At 33.7% G+C, this 17944-nt stretch overlaps 1 pseudogene; it reads right to left on the bottom strand.

Moving 5' to 3' along the window:
- Nucleotides 1-966: 966 nt before the first annotated feature.
- Nucleotides 967-16189, bottom strand: LOC107886725 (uncharacterized; annotated as a pseudogene).
- Nucleotides 16190-17944: the final 1755 nt, after the last annotated feature.

Genomic DNA, 17944 nt, shown 5'->3' with positions numbered 1-17944 from the left:
TATTTTTTTTACTTCATAAAAAATTGTGATAATGATTAAACAAAAAGCGTCTAATACCATACTCTATTTTCTATTTTCTCAACCTTAAACAAATGAGGTTTAATAAACCATGGGGCCAAAAGGGGAAAAAATTTAAATTAAATTAGAATAAACTACATCCAAGGTCATTATTAGTAAGATTACAAAATGGTCACTTAACTTCAAAAAGTTACAAAATGGTCATTAAATTATTCGAAAATTTTTATTTAAGTCACTAGGCTGTTAAATTCATAAAACAACTTTGAACATCATGAATCTGCGAACCAAAATCCAAAGAGCTTTCTTCTCCAATCTCTGACACTAACTATCAAGTCGACTTGGATCTAATATATGTTATTCTACTCACCGATAGGTACTAATCCACCATACTGATCATCAATTTGTTGCTTGAAACTCGCTAACTAAACTTAAAAAAAATAATAAAAAAAACCTTAACTACCCAGTAACTTAAATTAAATGAAAACTTTCAAATAATTCAATAACTTAATGAAAACCTCGTACGATTCAATGACCATTTTATAACTTTTTGAAATTAAAAATGACCAAAACATAAACTTACTAATAAATTAGTGAACTTTAATGTAATTTACCCTGGCTTTTGGGTCCATATTTAATAAAGCATTGTTATTTAACCACATGATTACAGCTGCCATGATACATCATATGTACATAAGCAAGAACCACTTTACAGGTTGGATAGATGAAATTAATGGAAGATTTTCGCTAATCCATTAATGGAGTAGCGTAATTATTTAACCACATGGTTGCAGATTTGTATATGATTAACTCGATTCTTCCAAACTAATCTTCAATTACCGACTATATATGAGATCTGCACCAAACTTGAGCCTGTCATATAAGCCACTGACCTACAAAGATCATGCAAGGAAAGCCTAAAGCCATAAGAATACGCGAAATAACACAATATTAAGAATGAAGATATTCATTTAACATTCGGCTGGCGTGCTTATACATTAACTCTCCATTCTAAAAAGCTCTATAACATAAGCGTTATGTTGATTAAAAAAAATGAACTCGGGGAACTGTATAAACTTAAAAACTACTGAAAGATACTCTAGTAGCACAGTCAAAAGACGTTCTCTTCAGCCCTCTTGGTCCAAGCCCTCTGGCTGTGATTTTACTCTATAGCTGCGACCACCTTTTGGTATAACCGGAGTACCATTCGCGGCGCTTACTTCTGGTATATCATCTTCTGTTGCATCATCTTCATCGGATTTGGCTGCGCCAGCAGCAATGCCCACAGGGAGTCTTGTTGGGTTCAATGACTTCTTACATTCATTTTCCTTCTCCTGAACCTCACTTACATCGCATACTAGTTGAAGGATGCCTGGTTTTCTCTTTGGGATGAAAGTCACCAGCTTTGGAAGATCACAAGGTGCATCCTCCTGCTCTGACAATGATTCTGTACATTTAGTATTTGGAACAAGCTTAAGGACGTCCTTCCAAGCTTGAGCATTAGATTCTTCACCAATTTTGCTTGATGAATCAAAACAGTAGCGTGTATACCTAGAAGGATTCTGTAAATAATCTGGAACGGCTCTATCATTTTCAGCAGGTTCTTCAGAATTCATTAGCAAAATGCCTGTTGGATGATCCTCAGATTTTTCAAATTGCTCTTCCCAACCATCTTTGCAAGCAGAGTCAAACCGCACACACTTTCGTGGCTTGAAACCTGTACCACTGTCTTTCCTTTTTAATATAGACCTCAAATGACAACCATTATCAGATGCCTTCATATCTGATAATTCCCTAATTTCTGAAATTGACCCATCACAATAATTGAGCTTCTGAGCTTCTTCATCATCTTCTTTCAGCCTGATTCTCGCTGCCATATGATTTGCACTGTGGTCCTAGTTACTAGTGGTATGGTTCAATGCTCTTTGAAGGATATTATGAGAATTCAAAAAGGACCCATGATCAGCAATATCACTCATGTAAAGGCGTTCACCAGCATTTTCTCTGCCAGAAGCCACTTTGTCATATCCATCTTCCTCTTCCTGTGACATTTAGTAAACAAACTTCAACTCAACTGCAAATAGATTGAAGGAGAAAAGGAAGAGGTGGGGAGTGATCTGAAGACAAAAGAAACAAAAACACAGGTACTCTGTACACAAAATATTCATCAAATTGTTTGACAACTATATTAAACAACTAAGAAACAATTTCTCTCCCATACTCAATATGTAAAAAAAAAGCTTTTTATTGGTATTTTAAGCTAGAGACCAAAAAAAAAAATCATGCAAGAATCATTGAAGTCAGCCTCAATCACACTGTATTATAGGTAATTCAACACAGTAAATGCATGATACTAAGAAGTTTGAACCATGTTCGAAAACTATTCCAGATGTACCTGATGCTTTCATTCCATCCATATAAAATGGAAAAGGCCTACGGGTTTCTAATCAGCTCAAAATAAAGGGTTCTTTTCTCAATTATTGATTCACATATAATGTCATCCTAATGTCAAAAGAGTAACAATCGTTCAAAAGAGTAACAAACGCTTCTAAGTATCGGTTTAAAAGTTCACTTAGCAGCCACTGAAGATCAAAATTCCTTAACCTAAATACCCAGATAATTTTCGTACGAGAAAGAATCAATAAGCAAACGGATGTAAACGATTACAAACAAAATTAATTAACAAAGAATTTTATTTAAAAAATAACATATGTATACAAACACAGAGTCTAGAAAACGAAAGAGGTTGTAATATACCTCATTGTCGAGAGTGGAATCCATTCCAAGACAAGATCTGATTTCCCACTCGTCTCCATACTCGTCGATTTTTCTACTATGTAACTGACTCGAACCTCCGTCGTTGTCGTCGTCGTCATCATCATCATCGTTATCAAGATCATCCTCCGTTTCTTTCCGCCTCCCACTCCTATACTTCCTTCCCTCCTTCAAAAACTCGTCAAACGACGAGGAACACAACGTATCCTCTCGATCGGCTGCGGATTCTCTCCTCCATTCTCTCCTCTCGACCTCGTCGTCAGAGAGGGACTAGAGAGGCGGCCGCTGCTGCTGGGATGAAGACTGCGATGATTGGAGAGATCCGAAGATTTTTTCTACTCGAAGTTTAAAGCTATCGTCCATGGAATGGTTGAAGTCGGCTTTGGGGACTTTTCGTTGAGGGCCTTCCGGATTTTAATGTTTCGAAGGAACACCGCCTTTGCTGAGAGTTTCTTTTTTTTTTTGGTAAATTTAATTTGAATAATTTAAGGATGAGATTGAACCTTTCGTATGGAATGGAACCCAATCCGAGTTGCTGCTGCTAATTGGGAAATTCCTTCCTAATCCAAAGATTATAAACTTGTTCGTGTTGGGCTTCAAACTGAGTCCGGCCCAACCATTTCTTCTAATGATTTCTTTCCTCTCAATCATGTCAAAGTTTTGGAGAATTGGATTTGGTTCGGTTTGGTTAGATTTATTATATAATTTGATTTGATTTGATTTGATTTAATTTAAAGATGGTAAAATTTGAATTGTCTAATGGGTATGGATTCTAATCGATTCACTTCGAATAGATCAATTTTTTTTGTTTGAAAAGTAGATGTGCAAGACATGGTGGATTTTTTTTTATCTTGAATAGTGAGTATAAATCGATTATGATAATTGCATGCCCCGTCTTGAGTCACTCCACTATATAAATTATTATTTTATCCTCGTATACATAAACTATTAGAAAGAGTAAAATGTAATAACATAGAAAAAAAATCATGTCTTATATTTAAATATCTATTTTTTGAAGAATTATGTTAGATTGAAAAAATTAAAGATAAGAAGCTAAAATTAAATTGAAGTGGAGCTAGGTGGGGTAGGGTGGGGCAGGGCAGGGCAGGGCAGGGCGGGGCGGGGATGAATACATCCAACATCCGTGGAGGTGGTGGTGGTTTTTAAGATTATATATTTATAGTAGAGCAGGGTGGGTAGTGGAGTAGAGCGCGCCAATTGTGGAGCGGTAGTAGACTTAGCAATATTGCCCCTACCCCTGCTCCATTGTCATCCCTAATTCAATTTGGTTTTTAGTTTTTCATGTTCTTTTTAAGTTTTAGATTTTCTGACTTATTTTGACAAAATGAACTCTGTTTTATGGTTTTTACATGTTATTTGGTAAAGTTTTAAAGCCTTTCTTATAAATATTTCTAAAAGAATGATTTTTTAAACAAATAAATATATGATTAATGACTCTTATATAATATTTTTGAAACAAATATCTATAGAACTTTTAAATTATTTTTACTATTTTTTTTAGTTCCAAAAGCAATATTTGCAAGTAGAAACTAAGCAGTGCTAGAAATAGTACTACGAGCAATACCAACTACTTCAAGCACTGGGGAAGAATAAAGCAGGAAAATAATGAACACTCAATGTGTTTATGCAATTCAGTTTCTTTACGTCTAGGTAGCCTTGCCAAAATTATACTCCTCATTTTGTACCTATTATCTAAACAACTTTCCTTTAAGTTCCCCTCTAAAAACCTAGGGTATTAACCAAGTAACACACTTAATTTTACACTTAACGGGTTTAAAAGAAACATTCCTTAATGAAGAATAAGTGTTCTCAGTTTAGTACATCAGATGTACAAGTCTCCTCGATTTAAAAGGAATAAAGACTTACTAACATTCTATATCAATTGCAATCGATCTTCTCTTGAAACCAACAAGATAATAAGTATAAAGACTATCTTCGATCAACTAAGGATAAGTCTTAAATCTCTATGATAGACTTCCAAGTTTCACCCAATTCGATCTGATCCACAAACTTAGGAAGTTAATAGCTTTGATCCAAATCCAAACCTATCTCCAAGATTTGTTGCTATGTGTAGTTTAGATATTAAAGATGGATTGACAATCATCCAAAGTAAACATGATAAGCTTTTTGAGTGAGAGTAATGCCACAACCAGTTGGCATTATTCTAGACACTACTAAAAAACTATCTCAACAATTTCCTCATTTGAAATTTTTTTTAACAAAATCATAATAAGAGAACAATTTGCATGCCAGATACAAATGTTCCCCTAAGTAACTCCTCCTTAATCCATCATGCTCAACTAATAACATAACCAAGAAAATCAATCATTAATGTAAAATAAATAAGGATCACATTAATAATCAAACTACTGGAAACTATATTATAGTAGGCAAATAGAAAAAAAAGGTTCATAACATTATAACCAAAATATAACTATTTTGATGTCTAAATAATTACAAACCCCAAAATTTGTAAAGACATAAACTGAAAAGTAATTAAAAAATGATTTAAAAACAACAACATTAGTGCATCAATTCCAACTCCAAGTAGCACTTCTCCCCATTTTTGTTCAAGAATTTTGCCAAGGTCCTACTTGAGTAGTTTGGCTTGGAGACCATTTCTTTATGCTTTGACTTGACAAACATTGGCCTGAAGTTGTTGAATAACCTTTTCCTAAGAGGCAATATCAACATCAAGGTGTTGAAGGATCTTCTGTTCAAGGGCTAAGTGTGACACCCCACACCTGACCCATTTGTCGGATCTGAATGTGTGGCGACACATTATGTTGCCAGAGTAACTTAGAGTTGTTCAAAATCATTTCACTAAATAACATGGCATTCAATCAAATAATCGTATATAATTTCAATTAATCACATAAATAGGTTCAATGAATATCTTAGTGTCATTTAAAATATTTAAGGGCTGTACGAGGTCAAAACAGAGTTGGGATTCCAATCCAAACTCTAAGTACAAAAATCCAACAATGAGTCTCAAGACAGGCCTCCCTTGTTTTGGTATTTTTACTTCAATGTAAATATGTCTCAAGATTAGACCATTCATGTCTCGAAACAGGCCTCGAAATGTTTTTCCCCTATTTTCTTTATTTAGCTTTGATGTTTGGATGTCTCGAGATAAGGGGTTTTTGTCTCGAGACCTAGAATAACGAAAATCTATTTTATCTTCGATATGCCTTTATCTCGAGACACAACTCACTGTGTTATGACTTAAGCTTTGTTGTCTTGAGACTTGCTTGTTCAATTTCGAGGATATAAGCAATGAGGTGCACCAAATGTTGGATTTGGTGCCCTAAGTGTAGTATTTCCGTCTATGTACACTTGTAATTTTTTTGAATATATTGGTTGATAAAACAAACTCATGAACTACATTAATATACTGTGTATTATTTTTCCCATATGGTTTTTGCATGCAAAGTAAAATAGAAGCAAATGTTGCTCACTAGTTGTCTAATGTTTAAACTAATACTAAGCGGTATTACGTCGTTGGATCATAATACGGAAAGACAGCTTATATTAGTAAACAAGTTCAAACATGTCATTAGTCTAATTGAAAATGAGCAAATCGTTTGAAAGACTAATATGTCGTCTATCAAGTCCAATTGGGGAAATTTTTTCTCTTGGGCATCGAAGCAGATGACTCTTAAAAGATAGATACATAGATATAATTGAATGAAATGGTAGTACACCGAACATGACCCAAGAAGAATAAATCCTGAATTCTTTTATGGATTTATTAACTTTTGATGTTCATAGTGTGGCATACTTAAATCCTAAGTGGATGAAAGACTATGTATGCGTGACTCGTATACTTTTATATAAATAAAAGCCTGAGTTCAAATACATAAGAAACCAAAAGTTGGTGTATTGGGTATGTGACTTCTACAGTATGTAGTGTCATTCACAACATTAGAATTCATATATTGAGACATGGGTAAATGATATCCTCTCATTGGCATCATATTGTTGATGAAAAGTAAACGTGGTCATAGGTCGTTTGTCTTTATCATGAATGACTTGATTACTATTTGATAGTAATTGACTTTTAATGAAGGAAGATGTAATGGTTACCATGAGATAAGATGTAAGATCATATTGAGATAATGGATATTATCCAAAGAGATTAAGGATATCCTATGAGGATAACACATTTATGATGATGTTATTGTTCGAGCACTAATCAAGTTGCTTTCGTAATGATATGTCGTTGGGGAGAGCTCAGTCACGAAATGATAATGGAATGACTTCATGACTAAATAAGTTTATAACTAATAGGCGAAAAGTTGGAACTTAACTATAAATTATTTAAGCCTCAATCACATATATCCAATCGGTCCCTCAGCTAGCTTGTTGAAGCTAGAAATGAATGGCATGTTTAATCAAATGAATAGAAATAGTGAAAATGGAGAAATGACAAACATTTGGAAATGATTATGGTTTTCTCCAAAATGAAAATGAAAATGAAGAAATGGAATAATTTGGAAATGAATGTGGTTTGCACCAAAAAGAAAAAGAAAAATGAAAATGACTTGGAAATGAATTTATGTTTTTTGAATTGAATAAAGTTTGAAAATAGAAATAAATCATTTGGTCATAGTGAACTGTTAAATGTCGAAATATTAAATATATTTTTTCATAGACCTTTTTTATGGCAAAGTTGTCATGATTTTAACGAAATTAGAATTGGGTTGAGAACATTATTTAATAGGAAATTTATTGAGAAATTTATTTTAGGAAATAGAAAAACAAATATCGAGTTGGATCGAATTATAAAGTATTGGGTTAAAAGCCCAAGAAGTACTTGTAACTGGACTCGATATGAAAAAGGCTCAAAAGCCCCTCATAATAAAGAGTGGGACGACAAACCCTAGTATTATTAACTAGGGTTGTCACCCCCTATACTCCTAGATAGACTAGGAGTTTATTTTTCTAGTTGAAATAAACTTCTACAATTTATTTTACCTCCTCTCTCTATAAATAGATAGCATCAATAGAGCTATTAAATCTACAAAATCTACTATTACTCTGCCTAAAAATAAACAGAATTTATTCTCAACTATTAAATCTATTTTTTATATTAACAATTCTGCCAATTTCTATTTGAGAAGATATTTTTCATTTGAATCATTCGAGCTCACACTCGAAGCAGTTCGTGCTACAAGAATGGAGGAGGAGATCATTTGGTTGAAAGTTGGAAACGACATGGATTCGTTTATCCGAAAACAAATCTATGAATTTAGTTTAGGACTTATTGCTATAAATATCATAAATCGGCTCGGTTTTCAAAATTTTAGTTTTCTGTTGTGCAAGAAAATTATTTTTGAACCAGAGTTTTATCCAACACCAAGCAATCAATTTTAGTTATAAAGTCTCGAGACATGTTCTTGATGTCTCGAGACACTAACATAGAAAAGTCCAAAACAAGGATTTTAATGCATGCAATTTGCATCCAATTTCATGCCTTACTTATGTCAACTTATTACCAAATACATATACATCAATTTAACATACTTAAAGATGATCACACACTTCCCAAACATGACATTCGGTGTATCATAACCTAACAAAGTTAATTAGATGAACTAACACTTATAAACATGCATATTAATCTATTAATCAAGCATTGAAATTTATCAATTAAGACATTATAGGTCCATACTACCAAAACATACCAAAAGAATCCAAATAAGCATTAGATCACAAAACCCAACCTAGGTACATGTCATGAAAACAAAATATATATATACATATAAACATTAAGACACAAGCTTGATCCGAGTTGAGCTACTAAGTCTTGGATGCTTTATGACTTCAATCAACTAGGAATTTGTCCAAGACCTACGTGTAGAAACAAACATAACTATTCGTTGAGTTTGAATACTCATTGGTGCTAACATAATTTGAAATCAAATTAAGTAGCATAATTGGAAATCATTACATCACATGTTAAATAATTTCATATTAGCATCACAAGTCACGTAAGGTTCCATATTATTCATTTATTAGATCACTCTCAGGGTATTTGTTTTTACACAATTAGTTATTAAAAATGTCAATGCACCCTTAGGGTATTAGCGTCTCATTTCATATAACATAAATCGATCTTTATATCAATATTTTTTAACATAATCAATTAAAAATTATAATTCACATTCATTTTATTATTATTATGATAGTTATTGATTGACTCAAATTTGAGGACAGGTACATAGACCAATCTACCACACTCCAGTATACACACTGAAGTGCTAATCGATCTGCATAAATGCACCAATCCCTCTAACACTAGAATATGCTCGTACCCCCAGGGCATTTAAGCTAGTGATACGTTCTCAACCCCCAGGGTATTAGAGAACTATGACAATAAAAGATGCGCTCAGCGCTAGATCTCCCACTTATAATAACAAACCCCATGGCATGCCAACTATACTCATAATTCTATCTAACACTATTAATAGGGAATTATTCATTATCAATAATTCATCGATACGCACTGAGAATTGGTTTGAGAAGCCTTACTTAATTCCAACTCCAACAAGCACAACTTCAACAATGTAAGTTGTAGCATCAAGAACGACTTTAGGAATTGCAATCAAGTATTTCCTTTTGAGTTACTTATATGAAAATTTTAATCCCACAAGCTTCCTTCAATATTTTTTAGTGGCCAGAACAATTTTAGGATTTTGCTTATTAAAAATCTAAAAAAGAAAAGAAAAGAAAGGAAAACATAGTCTGGGGTAAACACAACTGGCATGTTTGATGATTTTTTAAAATATAAGTCCTCTATATCAAACTCAATCAAATAACAAATTTTCCTTAGCAATGTGACCATCTTTTTGGTAATTGCATTCCTTCAACTATTAAGAATCCAATTTCTAGTAGCAATCCCAAATAAATCAACATAAGTAGGTTCCAAGGTGGAAGCTTGAAGCTTGGTTGCCTATGGCCAAGTGAGGTGCACTCTATTGGCGAGTGTATTGGCTATAGTGTGTTGGATATGACGCCCTAAGTGTAGTATATTTGTTTTGTATACTTGTATTTTTCGAACAAATTGGTTTAATGATAACATCCATTAATTAAATTAATAGCCTTCATATATTGTCCTTAATGTTTTTGCACGCAAGGCAAAAATGGAAGTAAATATTGGTTCACTAGTTATCTAATGTTTAACTAATACCAAGAAATATTACGTGGTCGGATCGTAATACAAAAAGACAACTTGTATTAGTAAATGAACCTAAACATTTTCTTAGTCTAATTAGAAATGAAAAAATCGATTGAAAGACTAATATGTCGACTATCAAGTCCAATTGGGGAGATGGTTTGTCTTAAGCATTAGAGTGGATGACTCCTAGAAGATAGAGACATATATGTGATTGACTGAACTGGAAGTACATCAGATATGACCCAAGTAGAATAGACCCTAAATCCATTTATGGATTTATTCACTTGTGACGTTCATTGTGTGGCATACCTTAATCTTGAGTGGATGATGGACTATGTAAGCATGACTCGTATACTTTGATATAAGCAAAAGCCTGAGTTCAAATAAATAAGGAACTGAAAGTTGGTGCGTTAAATATACGACTTCTGCAATATGTAGCATCAGTCACTATTGGAATTCATAACCCAACTAATGGGTAAATGATATCTTTTCATCGGCATTAAATGATAAATGAAAAGAAAATGTGGCCACAGATCGTTTGCCTTTGTGATAAATGACTTAACTACTAATTGATAGTAATTGACTGTTCATGAAGGAAGATGTAATGGTTACCATGAAATAAAATAAAAGCATATTAGGAGACCAAATTTATTCCAAAGAGATTAAAGATATCTTATGAGGGTAATACACTTATGACAAGGTCATTGGACTAGCACTTATTGAGTAGCTTTTGTAATTGTATGTAATTAGGGAGAGCTCAGTCATGATACTATAGTTGAATGGCTTCGTGACTAAATAAGTTTATAATTAATAAGCCAAAAGTTGGACTTAAATTATAAATTATTTGAGTCCTAATTATATATATCTAATCAGTCCCTTCGCTAGCTTATTAAACCTAGAAACGAATTGCATGTAAAACCAAATGAATGGAACTGATGATGTTGGAGAAATGAGTCTCATTCACAAAAGAATGTGTTTTCACACTAAACATAAAAATGACTTGAGAATTAATTTAAGGTTTCGAATTATTATTTAATTAACTGAAGTTCAAAAATAAAATAAAATAAATTAGTTATTATGAATCCATTGAATATGGAAATCAAATATATTTCGTCATATATTCTTTTACGTAAAATCGTTATGACTTTAACAAAATTAGAATTGAGTTAAGAAAATTATTTAATTAGGAAATTAGTTTAATTAATTTAATTAACTGAATTAATTAAATAAATAATATTTATTTTGGAAATATAAAATAAATATCGAGTTGGATTAAATTATAAAGTTTTGGGTTAAAATTCTAGGAAGCATATGTAATTAGACCCAATACGTGAGAGGCCCACTTGCCCTCATTTTACATGTGAACGTTGGTGACCCTAATGTTTTTATCTAGGGTGTGTCACCCCACTCCCCTATAGGCATGTTCTTAACATTCTTGGGGCCCTAAGAGAAACAATAAATTGGAACCCCTTTTAAAAAAATTAGAAAATGTAATACAATACAATAAAAACATATACTAGTAATAAAATTAAAAAAAATTGGGTCCCTTTCCTTTTTTTTTCTTGCCTACAATGAAGCGTCGATAAAAAAAACTTTAAAAACTGAAGATTTTTTTCCACGTTAAAAGCTGAATATTTTATTTTTCGGCCCCTTCCAACCCTGGGCGGCCCTACACCCAAACCTCCCCCAGGGTCAGGCTTGTTCTTCTAATTAGATTAGAAGATTATTTACGTTATACTTATTCAACCAGGATTCCCCTATTTCTCCCTATAAATAGATTGAACTAGTAAAGCCATTAAAAATATAAGTTTCATATATTTTTATTCTGCCAAAAAGTAGAAGAAATTTATTTTCTTAGAATAAATTCTATTTTCTGAGAATAATAATTTCTACTAATTCTTATTGATAGAACTGCTTTCTTACTAAAAGTAATAAATCGTTTTTGGTTGTGTTTGGTTTTGTTGTTCAAGCCCACGCTCGACACAATTTGAGTTACGATGATAGCAGAGAAGGTTGTTTGGTTGAAAGTCGAGAACATTTCAAATCTGTCTCACACAAAACACAAGTACTTTTCAGTAGAATGCTTATTGCTATAAATATCACAAACCAAATTGATTTTGAAAATTTTTTAAACTTCCGATATAATAGTAAATCGTTTTCATAATCAAAATTTTTCAATAATTGGTATCAGAGTCAAATTGTACTATGTTTATAGTATAAACCGATACCAAAATTTCTCTTTTCTTTATGTTTGGCTAATTTTGATAAGATGTGGTATTCTTGTAATTATCTGCATGTTTCGGGTTATGCATGTAAATGAATATATTTTAATTTATTCTATATATGATAAAGAAATTTTGCCAAATTTTTTATTCTTAGAAATAAGGCTGTGATGATCGTTTTATAATACACTAAACTAGACTACGATCACGAAAAAGGCAAACGTACCTATCGAATGGTAGTATAGCTATGGTGAATCCAGAATATCGTATCCACAAGAACTAAAAGTACTAGTATTAACTATCTCTCTATTATTTAGCCTAAAATAAAAAGATTTTTTTAATCTAAAATTAAACTAATTAATTATGAGCGCGACAGAGAGCGAATTGGGAAAAATACTTGAAGAAAACTTATAAGGAGGACAATACTTAGGAAAAAATCCACCTAGACTTCACTTATTATTCTGACTCTGAATCAAATGATTTATTCACTTGTCTTGATCCATAAAAATCCCTAAATTATGTTAATATCTCTTTCGAGACTAAGAACAACTGACTCTAGGTTGATTGATTGAAATCTCTTTCTAATTAAAACCCCTATCATCGCATTAACTCGATCTATGGATTCCCCTATTAGATTTGGCTCTAATTCGGCAGATTTATGTCATACTATTTCTAGGATTACATGCAACTCCGCTTAATTATGCTAGATCTACTCTTAAACAGGGACTTTTGCTCCACTGAATAAGCAAATCAAACTTGGATTAATATCTTGAAAATATTAAGGCAATAATTAAGAACACATAATTAAGAATAAGAACAAGTATTTATCGTGTAATTCAGATAATTAAATAATAAGATTCATTGTAGGTTTCATCCTCCTTAGGTATTTAGGGAGTTCAGTTTATAATGTAATTAGAAAACATCTCAAAAATAGGAAAACAACAAAACATAAATAAACCCAAAAACTTCGAGAGAAATTGGAGGGAGATCTTCAGTCTTGAAGGAGATCTGTTTCTGAGCTGAATCCGTTGGCGTTCTTCGAGTCTGCGTGTGCCCTTAGGTCTTTTTCTAGTGTGTTTATATAGACTTTAGACTGCTCAGAAACCCTAAAAATTGGCTTTTTCTGCGTGTTTGGGAAACAGGGAGCGATATCGACACGGGCTGCCACATGGGCGTGTGGCTAGCCCGTGTGGAAATGGTCTTGGCCGTGTGGATCCTTAAATCATCCCATTTTGTCTATTTTTGGCCCGTTTTCTGCTCCTTTTGTTCCCCTATGCTCTCTAAAGTATAAAACATGAAATTCAAGGATTAAGAGCATCAAATTCACTAAATTAGATAATAAATCATCCAAAAAAATGCCAAGCATGGGATTAAAACATGTTATATTTATAGTTTATCAAATATCTCCACACTTAAGCGTTTGTTTGTCCTTAAGCAAAATCCTCAACTCACAATTAAAATTAAACTTCCTCAATTCATAATTCTCATCAATAATATTTTATCATAATTCATAAATAATCACACATTGGTAATTCAACTAAAAGAGTACTAAAGATTCAAACAATCCAAGTCTCACATTTTTAAAGCATGAAAACATAGGTATTTCCCTTTATCTAAATAGTTACCTTTAATTTAGAACCGACAAGATTTGACATCCTCCCTAACAATTAACTGAAATCACTCAAAGTGTTGAAGGTTAAAAAATTAAGCACTCAAAGGTCAAACATGAAAATTTATTACCATAAGCTTGCATGAAAATCAAATCTCCACCACTGTAAATAAGACAATACACAAATCAAAAGGTCTTTAAAGGGTTGTAACGGGGCTTGGCTTAAAGGTGTGGATAAAGACTGAAAAAGAAAGTTAGAATCGAGATCGAATTGATAAATTACCTAACTAGAAAAATAAACTAAAACAAAATAATTACATCAATCGAAATTATTAAAGAATAACATGAGCTTTTCTCAGAATATGAAATTAACTACTTAAGCTCAAAACAAAGGAGTAATAATAATCAACATATATGTATATATCTTTCTTTCTTTTCTTTTCTTTTCTTTTCTTTTTTTAATAATAAAATAAAATTAAACAACTGAATAGCATAGTTAGGTAACTAAACAAATCAATCTCGACAAAAAGGGAGTCAATAAAATAGGGAAAATTCTCAATGAATCAAAAATGAGTTATAGGTTAATATCAACGGGTAAATTAAGAAACGATTTGTTAAGCATCAAAGGGTTCACTAAGAGTTAATTATGAAGGTAGGCTTTTTATGGAATAAGTGGCTTAGAACCTGGGTGTCTTTATCATCTCAGTATATCAAATCAAAGGTGTGGTCTCGACATGTATAATTGAAGAATGTTCTAGAATAACCAATCAATATTGACACACTCATAACCAATAATAAAGTAAGCAAGAAGATATGTATGCTCTAAAGGCTTAAAATCTCACAAAAATTATGACTTTTGATGTCAATCTTGCAAATTTCAAACTTCAAGGTAATACCTCAATTTAGGGAAAAAACCTAAAAAATTTTAATTCTGAAAATAGACTTATCATGCTTGATTCTCTATTGTCTTTAAGTTTAAACCATCAATGCACAAATACCTATGAATTTAATCTAAAACATATCAATAAGAATCATAAATTGAGGAAAAGTTCACTCTAATAATGATATGAGAAAATTACTTAAAAACACAAGGCATAATTCAGAAATTTTCAAATAATCATATTAATAACCTCCCCACACTTAAGATGTACATTGTCCTCAATGTACAAACAAATATAATCATAATATAAATAGAATATCATAAGAGAGGGAGAGAATTGAAACTGCCCTGACTATTGGATGAAATTCCCAAAATAGTGAAAATCGGCATTGTAATAAATGTAGAGGTAGTGCAAAATTCTGAGCAACTGATAAAAAGATAAACACAATACTAAAGAAGATTAAAAAGGGTTACTCGATTAGAAACAACCATAATAATTAAAATAGAGTTCAAAATATAAAGACAAAATAAACATAAAAATAAAAATAAAGATAAAGATAAAAATGAAAATAAAAATAAAAATAAACATAAACATAAAGATAAATAGACTCAATGGTCCTTATCATCAGAGAAGTCAGCATTGTGAGCCGTCAGTGCTGAAGATGAAATATGGAGGTGCTGACATATCTGTTCAGAGTGGCATCGATGTTGTCAAACCTCTGAAAGCATTGCTGCTCAAATCGAGTAAACCGCTCTGAGAGATCCACAAGGGTAACAGCAGAATGAGTAGTGTGGTGACTCGAAGGTGGTGGTGGAGGTGGATCCTATTGGTAGGGAGGAACATCATTAGTGAAGTCCTTTGGGTCATGCTGAACATCAGACTGAAATAGACTGTACTGAGAAGGGTCTACTCCACATCGCCGCTCTATCATCCTCATGTGGATCATACTCGAGATGCCATAAGGGGACATTTGGCCAATGAGAGTTAGTGTCGAGGACTGCTCTGGTGTGTCGAGTAAATTGAAGTGTCGAGCGAGGCGAGTCACGTAAGGGCCAAGATAGATGGGCCTCTTCTTGTGGCGTTCGGTCTGATAGAGAAAGGCGAGAGCAATAAAGTACGCCAGATCAAAAACATGCCCAGTATCCATGCTCCATAGAAAGTAGGCATCATAGGTACTAACAACTCCTATGCTCTTTCTCTGTCCTATCAAAGTATGAGCTAGGAGGGCGTGATGGTACCATAGGGTTGGTGGGAGAGACGTCACCTTCGAGCAACTCGTATCATAAAGTATCTGACTCCCTGTAAGCTCGGTCCAACATTGTGATGGTGAATAGTGGATGTGCCAATGGAGTCTAAGAAAGTTCTCGGCACTCATAAATTCTTCAGGGTAAAGCCCTATAGCCGCGCCGAACTCTAAAATGCTCATGTGACGTATCAACCCACCAAGTCGAAAACTAATGGTACCAGGCTTGTCATGAACCGTCATAACTTGCTAAACCATAAACGTTGAATAGAATTCTAATGTCAGCTCCACGTAGGTGGGCTCGATGATAGCAAAGAATCTACCCCATGGAGCTGTAGTGATCAAGGCGCGAACCTTGTTAGCTAGGCGGACCTGATCAAGTGCGCTTACTCAATGTAGCATCCTAAGCAGAGTGGTCATGCTCGTAGTAACTGAAATAGATCCTCCTAAGGGCCCGCCGGGAAACATAGGTAAGGGTGGCGGACCTCGGCGGATGCGCTCGAGAAGAAGGTCCCACTTGGACCTTTTCGCTTTTTCGATGTGGGAACAGCTACCTTAGACTTGCCACAAGTGTTCGTCATGGTGTACCTGAAAAAGAAACATTCCAATATCAATAAAACAGGAACAAAAATATCACCAATCACATATCAAAAAGCTTAGGAGGAAATATGTGAATAAGACAAAAAAATGACTTGAAGTACTCTAATGTGATAAAGTGGAAAAAATGTAAAGCCTATTTCTATATTCATTAATACCTAAACATGAGAAGAATAACATACGATTCTAAACTAAAGCATACTAAATTAATAGGGAAAACCTAATGTACTTAAATAATGAAAATAAGTAAATACAAAAGAAGATCCTGACAATATTAATGATTAATCAAATTCACAAAAGTATCAAAGAAATCTATAATTAGATTAGTGAGGGGAATGAATGAAAACCAAGAACCAATATAGCAAGATTCCAAATAGCAACTGTTTTCTACTAATACAAATGAATAGTGGTAATAAAAAAGCTAACAAAAGAATAACAAGAATCAAAAGAATTAAAAATAGACTAAAATAATAATAAAATAAAATAAATAGATAAATAAAATATAAAATAATTATAAAGAAAATGGAAAATCAACTATTATGGGGAGGTGGTCGGAGTTATGAACGGCGGTGCTGCAGGAGGTAGACCGAATGGGTAATGAGAAGGAGGGGAAAATTTCAGTCGGATGGGGTTTGGGGCCAAATGAGTTAGAGGAGAAGGGAAGAGTGGGTCGGATGATGGGGGTTGATGGCCGAACGGAGGGTGGTTGGGTTTGAGAGGAGTCGAGGTCGATTGGTTTGGAATAAGAAGAAAGGGGAAGAATAGGAAGGTAAAGGGAGGGGGTAGGTGCAGCTTTAGGACGGAAAGGAGAGGTAGGAGGGGTTGGTGGCCGAAATTTGCAGTGGAATTAGGGCAGTTGACGGCTAGGGGTTGAAGAAGATGAGGGGAAAAAGACAAAAGTGAAAAAGAATGAAAAGGGAATTTAGGGTTTAAATGGGGACACGGTCGTGTGAGACCCATGTTAGGATACACAGATATGTGACACGCCCGTGTGGCCTCTGTATAACTCGTGTGTGATTAAATTTCTAAGCCCAGTCTTTACACGGCATTGGACATGCCCATGTATCCAGGCCGTATGGTTCACACAGCAGTATCGCACAACCATGTGCAATGTTGTTTGCTTCTCCCACGCCCATGTGGCATCTCACACGCCTGTGTGTCCGAACACACAGCCGTTTACCTCGCCCGTGTAGCTCTCTGACTTGTTTTAAATTCAAAACATTAAACTCCAATTTTCACACAGCCTAAGACACCCCTTTCTGTCCAGGCCATGTGGTCCACACAGGCGTGCGCCTATTTTGACCCGGGTCTCTTTCAATTTTTGATGATTTAAGCTTCAGGGATCACACGACCTAGGACAGGCCTATGTCGCTTGGCCGTACAACTCTCTGTCGATTTCCT

This window comes from Gossypium hirsutum, chromosome A03 (assembly GCF_007990345.1).
Source record: "Gossypium hirsutum isolate 1008001.06 chromosome A03, Gossypium_hirsutum_v2.1, whole genome shotgun sequence".
Lineage (NCBI taxonomy): Eukaryota > Viridiplantae > Streptophyta > Magnoliopsida > Malvales > Malvaceae > Gossypium > Gossypium hirsutum.
This window is presented reverse-complemented; position numbering and strand designations above follow the sequence as displayed.